Source organism: Notamacropus eugenii, chromosome 5, assembly GCF_028372415.1.
Source record: "Notamacropus eugenii isolate mMacEug1 chromosome 5, mMacEug1.pri_v2, whole genome shotgun sequence".
Classification (NCBI taxonomy): Eukaryota; Metazoa; Chordata; class Mammalia; order Diprotodontia; family Macropodidae; genus Notamacropus; species Notamacropus eugenii.
The window spans coordinates 360,969,180-360,985,121 of NC_092876.1; the positions used below are offsets into that span (position 1 = coordinate 360,969,180).

The 15,942-nt window shown below is 35.8% G+C and overlaps 1 protein-coding gene and 1 pseudogene across 4 annotated transcripts in view; both read left to right on the top strand.

Moving 5' to 3' along the window:
• IFT57 (intraflagellar transport 57) overlaps window positions 1–15,942 on the top strand; it is a 72,060-nt gene that overhangs the window by 42,863 nt on the left and 13,255 nt on the right. The gene's annotated exons all lie outside the window — the stretch shown is intronic.
• LOC140506675 (tRNA:m(4)X modification enzyme TRM13 homolog pseudogene) lies at window positions 5,399–9,006 on the top strand (annotated as a pseudogene).

Sequence of the window (15,942 nt, forward strand, 5' to 3'; positions counted from 1 at the left end):
TTTTTGTAAATATTTATCCATTTCACTTAGTTTGTCAGTTTTAGCGGCATATAATTGGGCAAAATTACTTGAAAAAATGCTTTAATTTCATCTTCGTTGGCAGTAAATTCACCCTTTTTTGATACTGGTAATTTGGTTTTCTTCTTTCTTTTCTAAATCAAATTACCACATGGTTTATCTATTTTATTGAGTTTTTTTTCCTCCATAAAACTAGATGCTAGCTTTGTTTATTAATGCAGTTGTTTTGTTTTTACTTTCAGATTTACTAATCTCATCTTTGATTTCCAGGATTTCTATTTTTGTGTTTAATTGGGGATTTTTAATTTATTCTTTTTCTAGTGTTTTTAGTTGTATGCAGAATTCATCGATCTTTTCTTTCTTTTATTGATGCAAACATTTGAAAACGTAAATTTTCCCCTAAGTTCTGCTTTGGTTGCATCCCACACATTTAGCTATTTGTCTCATTGTTGTCATCATCTTTAATGAAATTATTAATTATTTCTGTTCTTTGACCCACTCATTCTTTAGGATTAGATTACTTCGTTCCAATTAATTTTTAACCTATGCTTATAAAGCTTTTATTGAATTTGCCTTCTGGTATATTACATTCCAAGTCTTCTTCTCCTTTGTCATGGTAACTGCTAAATCTTGTGTGATCCTGACTGTGGCTCAATGATATTTGAATTGTTTCTTGCTGCTTATGAGATAGCTGAAGGACAGTATTGTCCTAGATGATGGATTGTTTTTAAAAATTAAGTTATTCTAAATCATTCTACTCTTATACTGTCCCCCTTTGTTGCTCACTTAAATAGTTGTGGGAGTAGGTCTGCAAAGAAACCTTTATGTTCAAGGTGTACTTATTTTTTATTAGTTCTGAATCTCTAAATATTTGATGAAGTATCTTGAATGCTGCAGTCATTTTATGTTCCCTTTTCTAGTCTTAATGATAAAACTAACCTTCATTTTACTTCATGCACTGAAGCAAGGGAAAATAGTTGCTTAATATGATTAAACTTATTAGCATTTATTTGGATAGTGATATTTCTAGACAAGGGTTGGGACCCTAACCAGAGATGAGGGGAAATTAGCATTTTGATACCCTACTGCTCCTCTTTGGAAATAATGAGTAATAGAAAATGTGAGGTAACTTTCTGTGAATGCCTGCATGACTCTCTTCATTTATGCAGAAATTATTTCTAACATTACAAAGTATAATGATGTAGTATATGATATTTAATGCATTTAACAAATGTTCTAACATGCTTTAATCCCCAACAGATATGAGAAATAAAATTTTTGATTAATGTCTTAGGTTTTTTTTTCCAAATTGTAATTAAATGTTTCCTTCTTTGTTGTCTCAAAAGACAGTTGGCTACCTCCTTCATTCCATCAAAAGTGTCTTTCTTAATTATGTAAATCTTTAGGTTCATTGCAGTGAATTTAGATATAGAGATTCTTACCAAAAAGGCTTGGAAGTTTCTAATGATCTCAAACCTTTTCACTGCATTTCTTCAATGCTTACAAATTTTTTCTTGGTCTCTCTCCCCTTCCTACCACTAATTACATTTGTAAAAACAGTCTTGAATTCTAAACTTAACCTACAAACAATTTGATAATTTTAAAAATAATTTTAAAATACACTCCTTTCTTGATCTAATTATCTGCAAAAGATTTTTTCAAAAATATATATTGTTAAGAAAGGGGCAATTGGAGTCTCATTTGGCCTTTAGTTTTGCATTACTTTCCAACTTAAACCTGAAGGCAAAAAAAAAAATTCTTCTTGAAGTATCAGTTATCATAGATCACAGAACGTTAAGGTTGAAAGTTACCTTGAAAGTCATAGCTTAACCACTAAAGATCAGAGCATCCTAACTTTAGAGCTAGAAGCAACATTAAAGGTCATTTATTCACACACCCTTCATTTTACGTTTATGGATAAAGAAATTGAGGTACAGAGAACTTGTCACATGTCTATAGTTACAAAGGTAGTGACAGAACTGAGATGTGAACCCAGGTACTCTGAATCTTTGCTATAGGACTTTTCCCACCGTGAAACTGAGACTGAGGAAAGTTGCTTAACTTAGCCAAGGCTACACAGTTCATCAGTGGCAGAACTGAGAACTGAACCCACAGCTTTTGAATTTAACATTCTTTTGGGGGGAAATGTTTTGTTAATACTCTTTTTTTTATGACACTTTCACTTCCTAGTGACTCCTCATCCCACTACCCTGTGAAACAGTAACAAAGTAATAATCAGCATAGTGAGCACATTTGAAAACGGATTACTTTGTTCTTGAAGCTGTAGTCCAAGTACTTCTTTGCCAACAGGCATACTTCACTATCAGTAGTCTGATGGTGCATCTCATTGATCAGAGTTTGGAAGTTTTTTAGTGCTATTTTCTTTTAAATTATTGTGGTCAAAGTATTATAAATTTTTCTGTTTCTGCTTATTTAACTCTCTATTGGTTCATACAAGTCTTCTCAAGTTTATGAATATGAATTCTCATATTTATCCATATTTCTCATTTTGTATGGCACAATAACAATTTTGTTACATTAATATTCCGCAATTTCATAAGCCACTTCCCAATCACTGGGGGCTTACTTTTATTCTCATTCTAGTTCTTCAGTATTCTAATAAATGGTACCATAAATATTTTTTGTTACATATGAGACCTCTCACTCTGCCTTTGACCTCCTTGTGTGTAATACAATGTGTATGTCTAATAGTGGTATCATGAGATCAAAGGATGTGTACAATTTAGTTACTTTTCCAGTATTCCAGTTGGGGGGCGGGGTAGGGCTCCATCATAGAGAGACTGATTCACAGTTCCACCAACAGTGCAGTGGTGTGCCTCTCTCCCCATAGCCCTTCCAACTTTGACCATTTTTGTCTCTCTTTGCAGGAGGCATTCTTCTATAAGGCTGTTATGTTTCTTTTGAAAACTGCCATACTCTCCATTGTTTGATTAAACATAAGAAATTGTATTGAGCAGGATGGGGACCTGCACAAGGAAATCTCATTGGATTTCAAAGTCCAGTGCTTTAATCCATCCACAGCTTCTTCCCTAGGCACCAGTGACTAAAACAAATAAGAGACTTAATTCACAGGCTCATTGGCTTTACAGGTAGAAATTAACTGGTATAACCTACAGGGGAGGAAATTGAGGCTCAGCAGCTAAAGTGGCTTGGCTGTGGTCATCCCAGCAAGCCACAGAGCCAAGATTCAAAGCCATGGCTTCTGTGTCCAGGTAGCCAGCGTTCTTTCCAGTGCCCTAGTATTCTGCCTTCCAAATGTAAAAAATGTTATGGCTCTGCATAAAATGACAGTACATAAAAGGTATGAGATTTCAAAGGATTACAAATGGAATTTCATTTTGATAAGCTTGAAAGGCCATCAGAGTTGTTTAACTATACGAAATCCCATAAAAAGGAATACAATTTTGACATTGTACAAGAATATACTTTAAAATAATATTAAAAGGTATTTTTTTAATGGTGATGATTTTGGACCTTTGATTTTATTCATCCAGGGAATTCCCAGTGTGAAAATTTCCTCTACCAAAGCAGATTGTTAACTCTCCTATAATAGTCTTTTTTCCCTCTTCTGTCTTTAAAAAAAATAAAGGTTTATATCTTCTCTATTTTAGAATATATCCCTTCCTTCTCCTTTCTTCAAAGTATAAAAAAAAGAGAAAGAAAAATAACAAGCAACACATTAACAAAGTCTGACTATTTATTCAACATCTCATCCTTCTAAACTCCACCTCTGCAAGGAAAGAAGTGTATTTTCTCAGTTCTTCTCCAGGGTCAGGATTCTTGGTTATTATAATTGTGCAACATTTAGTATAACTTATAGTCTTAAGTTAGTGTCTAGGGCACTAAAAGGTTAATTGACTTTCCTATGGTTAAACAGCTACTTGGGAGATGGCATAATACAGTAGAAAGAACACTGGTTTTGGAGTCAGAAGATCTGGATTCAGATCCCGCCTCTGGTGTGTGACTTTGGTAAAGTCAACCTACTTTTTCTCATCTGCAAAATGAAGGAATTAGACTAGATGGTCCAGACCTTTTCCAGCTCTGTGTCTATTATATAACATAGATAAGACTTGAAGACAAGTCTTCCTAATGCTATGGCCCAATTCCTCTATGCCTCCCATTTATGACATTATGTAGTCCCCTCATGTATTAGTTCCTTAAAAGAGATGTTAAATATATGGCACTACATTTTCAAATAGTAAGAAGTCTTGATGGCACAAGGGGCAAGTGAGAAGGGTAGAGGTTATAAATATATAGAACTTATTTACTAAGAGAGCAAATATCACTTTGTCTTTGAGCCTTGATTATACTTTATATAATTATTTTCGCGTATTTTGTAAGACTTTGGGTCAGTAATGTTGGGAAATATTAGAAACTGTTGGGTATTAGTAACAGTAAAGAATACTTCTTAATTGTTACTACTTGAATACTAGAGACTGTAAACATTATAGGCCTAATTCTGGTCAGCACACCTAGCTTTAAGTCTTGGTTCTTATAACTTACTCACATATAAACTGTGACCATCAATAAATTTATCTAATCATCAGTTTCCTTTTCTATAAAATAGGGATATTTGTTCCTCAGTTTACTCATTTCACATAATTTAGTCCACCTCAACTCAGCCATACGAGCTCCAGCTTTTCTGTTAACTGAGTTATGAGATAATTTTCATTTTCTTTGTATTAAATGACCTCAAATTCGTCTCTGCGCTGAAATTCTGTTATCAATGACTGTAACAATTTTATTTGGCAGGTTTGGCAATAAACCACTCTTTGGGTACTTTGCTGCCTGTCAGACTTCATGGTACTAGTGGCATAGGTTCTAGAGTCAGATGACCTTGGTTCAGATGCCAACTCAGACACTTTCTCTCTTTGTGATTTGGGCTCGAATTTCCATTAAGAACTATGAAGTGTGTGTGTATATATATATATATCTCTTACACTATCATGTAAATCATTTCATTATATTTTATATGAGGTAATTAACAGGACAGTCCTAGAAGTCAGGAGATCTGGTTCCAATCTCAGCTGGGCCAGCACTTCACTGCGTGACCAACAAGGCTTAGGGTCCACGTTTGCAATGGATTACCAAAATCCACTAATCACTAAGCTTAGTTTCCTGGGCCTTATTTCCCCCTCTGTAAAATGAGGGAGTGGGAATGGCTATCTTCTGCCCTCCCTTCCATCCCTAGATGTGCGATCCTGTGAGTTTGTGAGCACGACAAAGAAACCCACGTTTCCTCTTACTGTCTCTCCTCCACACGCTGAACAGCACCCGCTCTTCTGTAGTTCTACCCACCCAAACATCAGCAGTCGGGAATCACTCAAGAAACAAACAGGCTTCCGCGCGCGGAGGCTGTCGGGGAAAGAAGCAGAGCGCGTTTGGCGTGGGGCGCCGGGATCCCCGAACGTGGCCGGCTCTCCGCCGATGCCGGCGGCGGCCCGGCTTCCGATCGAGGGCAGATGCGGTTACTTTGTGGAAAGGAAGAATGGCTTGTGCCGCATGGTGCCGGCGGGGAGACGGTTCTGCGGGGAGCGTGCGGGAGCGTGCGGGAGCGGGCGGGAGCGGGCACGGAAGGAGAAACTACCAGGAAGAGAACACTCTGTGCCCGAGACCCAAAACACACCGTGTATGAAGATCCGCTTGAAAAACATTTGTGACTCAAGGGAGAAACCAAAACCAGGCTACTTCATCCAAGATGTTGATGCAGGAGTAGAAGATGAAGCAGAAATTCTTGGTAAGCTGTCCCAATTTCTCCTCTATCTGAAGAGCAGTTGGAAAACTTAATGAAGAAATTGAGAACAGCCAGTGAAGGTCTGAATTGTACACTTAAAGAACTTATAATGTCGCATCCTGCATTGCATGATGTCCTAAATGACCCCAAAATGGTGATTCTGCATTCAAGCACTTGAAACAACAGGCTTCAATTTTAGGTAACATTGGAAGATTAAATTTACTGGGACCAAGAAGATGCTTTATTGAGTTTGGAGCTGGAAGGGGGAAATTGTCTCATTGGGTTGATATTGCCTTACAAGAAGCTGAAAAAGTCTACTTCCTGCTGGTAGAAAGGGAGACCACAAGACTCAAGATCTTGCCTTACCATGTTTAGTTGAAACCTATCCTACCAGCTGCAAAGAAAGAAATGAGGAACCAGTAGCCAAGCGTATGAAGAATGATAAAACGGACACAGAAAATGACAATGAGAGAAGTGAGAAGAGTGAATTAGAGCAGTGGATCGCCGTGGCTGGCATCGTTATTGCGCTCTGTTGTCATCACAGGTGCGACTGGAGGCATTATGTGGGCAAAGAATTTTTCAAGACCCTAGGACTTGGGCCAGTGGAATTTAACTATTTCCAACGAATGAGTAGCTGGGCCACTTGTGGAATGCGGGAAACAACTTTGGAAACATCAGAAATTAATGTGAAGAAAAGAGAAAATCAGGCCAATGGTAATGAAGAGCATGACCATGAAGGATGCAGGAAAACAGATGATAATCCCGAAGGTTTACCTGGGCTTCTTACTGTTGAAGAAAGGAAAAATATAGGTCGTCTTTGTAAATTGCTGATTGACCAAAGCCGAGTCCAATATTTACAACAGAAGGGATACAACGCTTCTTTACAGTACTATACAGACTCCCTTGTGTCTTTAGAAAATGTTTTATTAACAGCTTTACCCAAACAGTCTTCCACACCAGACTCAACTATATGATGAAAGAGAAATCCAAATAGTTCCTACAGAAAAATTTTATAGCCCTTCTCTGGAAATTTTAAACAGATAAGATACAAAAATTATGGGAAAATTGCCTCCCACAAAAAAGTAAAGTTTCAAATTACACTTCTCTATATTCACAAAAGAAAAACCCAAAACATTTTAAATAATTGATAATATAAACACGTTTATATGTTGTAAGCTCTTCACATTCTGATGTTTGTTTTCAAAGACCTTAGAAGTGCTGATGTTTAGGTAATTCACCAGATCCTCAAAATAATCTTCTTCAGTAGGTCATCTTGAGATATTTTATTCATCATTTTTTATAGAGACTGGCAAAACAGTTGAACAATTTTCTTTGTTTTCTGAAATACAAAAGCATTCCCACATATAATCTAAACTCTTAACAAAAATGCTTATTTGCATCAACTTTGGAATTGCATAAACATATTCACGTAAACTTTGGAAGAATTTAATTTGATTCTTAGCTAATTTCTATTGTATAATTTCTGAATGCTGCTCTATATATGTAATAAAGATTTTTGAACGATTTTTTTAGAACAAGGGAAAATTTCAGAATTTCTGAAATACATAAAGATTTGTTGGGGTAAATCCAAGAAAGGCAACTAGCTTATAATTGGAAATAAATACTCATAGCTTATCTCAATTAGGTTATAACATCAGTATCAGCAAGATCACTTATAGATAGATTTTGGAAATTTCCACTTCATATCAGAATTTACAAATGGCAAAAAGAAGAAATGTTTACTTGAAATACAGATGTTGTATTACATTGTTACCTAATCATGAGCTGGTTGGGAATTCCACAAATAAACATTTTCTGTAGTCAGCTGACTTTCTACATTTAAAAAAAAAAAAAACAAACAGATCCCAAAACAACACTAGCAACATCTTGAAAAAAAAACTCCAAAGTTTGTTTTAAAATATTTAATATTGTACAGGTATTGAAATGCAAATAAAAACGTCACTGTAAAGGCCAAGATTGACTAACCCCTTGTTGAGTTCATTTTTTCCCATTCTGTTTTACCTGCATTCTCATAGCCATATCAGCAGAGTAATGTTTAGAATGAACTGTCCGCCAGGATGTGGAACTAGCCTTATTATATAGAATTGGACATTATTCATTAAAATGAAATTCCTCCTATAATTTGAATGATGGTGAGATGACATTTTTATCTGTGGTAAATTTATTAAGTACACATCTTCCGTTGAGAAATATCCACATAATTTGAGGAAAAATAAAATGGCAAATAAAAAATTCAAGCCTGAGAATTACAGAGCAACAAAGAAATGTAAATACAGGTGGCAGTAAGCTGGTCTCTGTGAGACTTCATGCAGGAGTAATAGCACCAATTACTGTCACAAATGTTTGTAATTGTATCTATTGCTTCCAGACAATAAATGTTATTTAATATAGTAGGGCCATAAATGTACATGGTGCTGTTGTTTAAACAAAATACAATTTTCAGCAAATTTATCCTAGAAACACCTGCTATAATCAAAAGGAGGTGAACACTATCAAAATAAACTGCTTAAATTAACTAGACACATACTTTTGAACAGCATGGATGATTAGTCAACTGACAAACATGTGCTGTCTGAGAACATAGGAAAACGTTCAGTCATGGACTACAAAATAGATTCTGTAGAAAGCTTTTCTTGACACATATAAAAACAAAACAAGGAGTTTTTGAATGAAGAAGCTTCAGTTGTGATGTTAAGGTTGCCTCATCAAGGTCAAACCTTTTCCTTCTTTGTAGAGTCTGTACAATAGAAGCATTTCAGGATAGTGGGAAGGAATCCTATAATTAAGGTTATACACGTAAAAATATACAGCAAAGGGGTGGAGAAAAATCCAGCCAGCCTTGAATAACTGGAGAACATTTTCAATTGCTTTTGTTACAGCCTCTCCAAATATCCAGGAAACTGTGTTTAAAGATAGCCTGATAATGCCTCCCAGAATATCTACCCTGATTTTGATAAATGTTTCAACTGGTTCATGGAGAGGTTCCATTTATCACCAGTTCCAAGTTGAAATAGGAGAACAAGTGTTTTGCTTTGGAGATTACCATCTTCTGTAACTAGAGAGTGAACAGCAATGGCAGATTTTAAAGAAATCTCCAGTAAAGAATATGCCTATTATATAAATGCTTCAAAGGGAAGCCTCAAGTGTGCTGCTACTGGGCATCATATAAATAAGCATTTGTAATTGAAATTAGCTAATTAAAGATTAATTTACTAAAATTTACAGGCTACTTGAATATTTTATTATTGTCTAAATATGGAACATAATATATTTCTTTTTCAAATGTTTAATATAGGTTAGCAGTTGAAACAGGAGCCATTTGTTATGCAAATTGTCCTAAAGAATACACATTTTTTAAAAGAAAAATAAGTCATTGAGGCATCTTTAAAAAAAAAAAAATACAGAGAACAGAAAGAAGGCCAGAAAAGAAGCCCAGACAAACAAGACAGCTTTGAAAGCTAAAATTGAATTTGTTATACATTTAAAAGAAAAGTAAGGTTGATATAATAGACATCTGCAGTTGTACATGTAACCTTTTTCTATTCTACTTACTTACTTTTCTATTCTACTTACTTACCTTACTGTGTGTATGGAAATGCCCATTTTATTTAGTGTTCAACTTGAGAAATTTTTAAAAAGACCCCCTGAAAGCCTAAAAACCAGCAAAGAAAAATAGTGTACATATACTGACTTGACTAATTTTCTCTTTGCTGCAGTAGTCTCATAGTTAATATTGCCAGTGTGCTGGGTTGGCTTTTTCCTAGTAATTGAGAGCCTTTTTCTTACTCAGTTCCTTGTCAAATTTATGTCTGCATAGGTTGTTCCTCATTTATAAAGTGATTTAGGTTTTGATATGCAGTAGATAATTGTTCCACACATTGTAAAATTATCAGATTCTAATTTGGCTTATCAGAGCCTGATTCGCTCCCTTTCTGCGTTGCCAAGTCTGTTATCCAGACATGGAATTCCCTTTCATGTCACTGGAAACCTTGCAAAAAAAGAAAAAGAAAAGAGCTGTGCAATTCTAGAAAAACTTATGTGACTCAGGATAAATGCACAGAACATCTTCATCAAAAAAATGAAAATCCTTTCCTTGGTAACAGATGGCATTGAACAAAGATAACAAACTCATAACCTACATTAGAAACAAAAATTGTTTATGTAATAAGGCATTTTTATTTTGAGATTATGAATTTCTAGCTTCAGGTTAATTATAGGCAACACTGAAAATGACAGTGACTATTTTGATACTACACATTCCCTCTCTTCATACCCCTTCACCCCTTATCTTGCTTCTCTCTCTAAATAAGAACATTCAGAAAGCAGGAAAAAAAAATATTTCAGCAAGTTCAGAATCTCTTTCAACCTTCCCCTTGGGCCTGCTCAGCTGATTCTTTTAGCAATTTTTTGAAAATGTCCAAAGAAAAAATCATGCATATGAGAAGCTTAGTATTACTGACAAAAAGAAAAAAGGCTAAATTTAAAAATGAGAAGTTTCATTTAAAAATTATTGCTCCATAACATGATCAACGTAATTTTTCATAACAAATAATTTACTTATAAGAAACAGGTCTTTAATTGAATGGTATCAACAAAAAATCTTGGCAGTAATGAATGTGAAATCTCCTTTTGTTAAAGGTCAGAAACAGCAGAAGGGACCGTTAAGACTGCTTGTACAAAGAGAAACTAGAGGTCCTTATTGTATCAGGGAAAGGAGTCTGAAGAGAAGGGAAAGGTTGGTGTCTGGTATATACAGTAGGCATTTAATAAATGCCCATTGAGTAAATGAACGATCTTAGAAATAACAGAATAATAGCTTTGTCCCAGAAATATTTGCTACAGCCAAACTGGGATATGCTGTTATCTTGTGGTTATAATATAATGTTGAATCAAAGGAATGGTACAGCTGAAAGAACAGTGAATTTGGCATCAGAACTACAGCTCAGATCTTTGCTCTGCCTCTTATGATCTTGGGCAAGTCATTTAACTGCTCTTTGCCTTGATTTCCTCAACTGTAAAATATGACACAAACAAGATGGCCTCTAAGGATTGGGTATGGGAGAGGAGGTGGCTGTGGGAAACCAAAGGGGAAGGAAATAAAACTCCTGAGCAAGCAAAATAGCCATCACAGAATGTTTTTAGTTAAAGGTTACACAGTGTCATAATGCAAAGGGAACTGATCAAAACTGGAGTCACAAGATCTAGACCCTGCCATTAAGTCTTTGTGTGGGCAACTTAGCTAACTTCTCTGACCTTTCCTCACCTGTAAAACAGGCAGAACAATATTTAAATTGCAAACCTTATAGAGTGGTTGTGAGAATCAAATAAGCTATGTCCAGAACTCTTTGTACACCCAAAGTACTATGTAAGTGAGCTATTATTCACCAGGAAGAAAAGAAAAAAATAGGCCCTCACTTAAAAGCCTGTTTAACTCTTTATACACACCACCCTAACCGACTTGCTCATCTGGTTTGCAGAGTCAGAGGTGTACATTGACAACAACAATAAGCCTTAGTTAAAGCCTGTCCACAAGGGAGTATAAATGCAGCTCCAAGAACTTAAAAAGCACAGTTGTGTGAGGCCTTTTAGGGAAAAGATAAACACCCCTGTACACTTCAGTCAACCTTTAAGTTATTGTATTATTTCTGAGGATAGTGATTGAAGTTTATAATCATGAACCTTAAGAAGCAGGAAAAAGATTATTCAAGAAGGCAGGGAAATAGGTGATACATTTCAGAAAACTTTCTATCACAAATGTTTAAATTAAGCTTTTGGCACTAAAAAAACAAGCTTCAGTGATTTGGCTTTTTACAGTTAATTCATTCTCTAGCAGAAGACACCAAATATATGAAGTGGTACATTTAGTAGACAGATTTCAGAATTCATTAAGCATCCACCTACACACTAGGCTTTATGCAATAACACTTAAAGAAATATGGTCCTTTCCTCCTGGGAGCTTGCCTGTAAACAGATTGTAATGATGGACAAATAGAAAGGAGGATATAGAAAGCACCATATATGTGTGTGTGTATGTATGTGTATATTGTTGGTGTGTGTGTGTATATATGCATGTACATACACATACATACATATACAGAGATGTAGATGATATTGTGGTTAGAACACTGGCCCTTAGTTTGGGAAGACCTAGGTTCAAATACTGTTTCCTTTTGTGTGACATTGGACAAGTCACTTAATTCAGTGCCACAGTTTCCTCCTCTGTAAAATAAGGGGATTAGACTAGATGACCTCTAAAAGTTCCTCCAAGTTCTAAATCTATAATCCTGTGTTGGCCTGTGAATTATTTGGGACAAAGGAAAATAATTAAATATTTTGACATAAACTTTTCAGACTTTTTTACATTTTTAAAAAGCTTAATCTGCTTTCTTTTTTTCTCTGATTATTTATCTTACATGAATTGCCATTGAATTCATGAGATTTTTACATATTACTGAAGGTACATGTTGGTCACTTGGAATATTAACTATACCATTGACACACAGTTCCCTTTCCTGATTAACATTGATTATAACTCATAGATTTTTAGTGGAATTTAAATCATACAAGTTTCCAGGTCAATCAAACATGTTTATCTCCATTTCTTGGATGAATTTCTTAACTTGTAATGACTTGTGGAATGTTGCAAGTCCTAAACTGTGAAATTCTGTTTCCATTGGGGAATTTAAATAATTTTAGGGTAATTTCTGTCTCTCATTATATCAATATATTTATGAGAGTTCATCATTCACTATATGAGAACAAGATTTCCAGGGTCACTTACCATTAAAAAAAATTCCCAAAATGTATTTTAGCTCTGTCTTTATACTCTGATTGTTGAGGTCAGGGAACCATAATGTTGAGGTCTGAGGTACCTGGGATCCCAAAATACCAACACCCGGGTTTCTGCCTGAATGAACTCAGCCCAAGCCTTCTTACAGTCAAAGGAAAACAAAGTTTATTTAAGATCCGCCATATTGGGTTGACTCAAGAACCCTCACCATTTGTGACAAGTGGGCCAGATAGAATCTGAGCCAAACTGAATCTGAGCACCTTCTAGGAAACTAGAAGGATCTTATATACAAAAAGACTGTGGGAGGGATCTGGAGGTGGTCTAGTAGTCTGGAGGGATGAGAGGAGGAGTTTAGGGAAGGTCTTGAGGAGAAGTATAAGGAGGATCTTGTTGGGACTGGGATGACTAGAGGACAGAACCCAGAGAGTGAGATTTTGATGTGATCAAGGGTGGGAAACAGCTAGAGGCAATTGGATAAAGAAATAATGAAAGGCTTATGGTCTCTGGCAAAAGCCAGACCAAATGTGAAGATTCCTGGAGAGTTCCAGGGAATTTCCAGAATCTGTACCCCATCAAGATGACAATGACTAGGACTTAGAGTATTACAGGGGATTCTTACAATTGCTTTGGCATAACCTTAAATGAAAGAGTGAGTTTCATCTGTAAGAATTGCCTTTTCCCAGTCTTCAATACTCTAGTCTTTCTATTGTCTTGCCAACAACAGGTGTTGCTTCCTAAGTTTTTAAAACTAGTTTTCTCACTATTCCTCACTATTCCTCACTATTCCTCCAACTCACTGGAAGGAATCACTAACTGTCCTTCCAGTTTCCAGATCCCTTTGAAGCTCTCTTACTCACTTTTTCGGGATTAATTAAGCTGTTTCACATCAAAAATTTTTTAGTTCTTAAAGGATATTTTTCCTCTTCTGTTTATGACACTTTCCTTTGCACTTCATCACAACTGATCTGGTTTCAGCAGCTTGAGATTCTTGAAACTCTTGACCACCCCTCCCTCCCAGTTGTTTCATTCACTGTTGTCCTTGAGGTTTGCTCTGTAAGAGCTATAACTCACACATTTCCTCAGAATATTACCCATTGTTTAAACCATAGAATTAAAAACAAGCAAACAAACCAGAAAGAGCAGTGAGGTGTTTATGTGACATGAGATCAGAGCTGTTGGAGAACTAAATAAAAGGTGAGAAACCTAGCTCTTTCTAGTTTCATCTGTATAAGGTCACAAATTCTGGTTTAGTCTGACATCAGTAGAAGCTCACACATGTGACTATTTCTTTTACAAAATGAAACCACTGCAAAAAGTATAGCTTGCCCCAAATAATTTGCACACCACTGATGCTAGCTAATAAATTATGTTCTTCAAGCTTTGATACACAATTGAGTCTAATCTCTTTATTTTACAGTTAAGGAAACTGAGGCATTGAGATATGCTAATACTTAGAATTTGTTTCTCATAGAAATTGAATGACAGAGAAAAGAGAAATAGGGAGGCAGCTCAGTGTTGTTATGGTAGAAAAAGCATTTTATTAAAAAGACCTAGTTTCTAGTTCTGGCTCATTCACTAACTCATTTTACAAACTTCAACATATCATTTAATCTCAATATACCTGTTTCTTCTGGGGGCTGGGAGAGGAAGGTTAATGATACAGATCTGTGTTTCTTTAGAATTATAACACACTTTATTTTCGTTATGTAACATATAAAAAGTTTGAGAGATGTAATTTCTGGGTAATTAGTCATTTTATTAATAACACTAGCATTCTATTAATAAAAGAGGTCAGTGACTCTCAAATGCCAAAGACTCCTCATGGCAGTAGGCTCACAGTTTGTTGTTGTTTGTCCTTCATTGTCCGAAGAGGACCATGACATCAGGAAAGTGATGACATGACTTGCAAGTGAATTGGATTTGAATGAGGCAGGGCTGTGCAGAATTGCCAGTCTTACTCTCTCCTCCAAAGCCACGTAGGTCCAGTGGTGGGATATAGATCAGGACAACTGATGGGAGATGGCCCCTGGGCTCATAGTTTATATATCCTTGGAAGAGTGAGTGGTTCCTGTTTATATGTCCTTGGAAGAGTGAGTGGTTCCTGAGGGTGGCAGGCAACTCTAATCAGTTAACAATTAATCAATGAATAAATATTTTAATGAGAGGTGGGTTATATTCCAATGAGTCTTGAGGTACATGACACTGAGCACCCAAACCTTAGTCAAACAGACATCAATTTCCAGATCACTTGTCTGACCAAAAGAAAAATCCACATTTTACCAGACCTGAGTAAACACAGCGAGCAGGAATTCACCCATTCACCTAAACTTAGAATTTCTTTAACTGTCTTTGATTAGATCTTAGCCTGGATAAGCCTTCACCCAAGATTTCCCACATTGGTTGATTTCTGGATGAGGTAGAAAAAGGGAAAAACCCCTGATTCAATTAGTTTGTTATTAATACAAGAGAAATGACCGTTTCTCTTGATCATAACTATAGTCATAGTAACTTAAAGGCAGAGGAGCCAGAATACTGCCTTAAGAGTCCAGAAGCTCCTCAGCCATGTCCTGCCCCAGACACTTCACAGCTCTGTAACTCTGGGCATTTAATCTCTCCACACTTTAGTTTCTTCTTCTCTACACTGGGGATATGCATCATAGAAGTTTAACATTGAAATACTGTACATAGCTTTTTACAAACCTTAAAGTGCTATCTGTATAAATGTTAGTTGTTATCATTAGCTGACCTACTTTGCATTTTAAGGTTTATGGAGCACATTACATTGATGGTGTCATTTGATTCTCATAACAACACTTCAAACTAGGTAAACCAGATATTTCTTTATACAGATGATTAGACTAACCCAGGGAGAAATTGTGACTTGCCTAAGGTTACCATTAACAGAGCCAGGACCCAAACTCGGGTCTAGTTTTCTTTTTAATACACATTTGGGCCCTATCTCTTATAAGGTTGTTTATATTAGGTCATGTGTGTGAAGGTAATTTTAAAACGTATGAAACCTATACAAATGTAAGGTATTGTTAGTAGTGTTATACATCTTCCATTCATTTAGGGGCAAATAGGTAGGATATCATAAAATCTTCTAAAAAATATGAATGCTTAGACCTCAGATAGGAGTAATATACTGAGATCCATTTCCTGTCTTTCAAATGGCCCTTTTTTTCTGATCACTACAAAATCAGCATAGTACAAATATAAGTCATAATCTTATTTTGTCTTATATATGAATTTGCAGTCGGTCAAACATTTAGTAAGTGCCTACTAGGTGCTAGTGATACAAATACAAAAGTGAGACAGTTATCTTTGTGAACTCCATTCCTCATGACTCAGAGACATT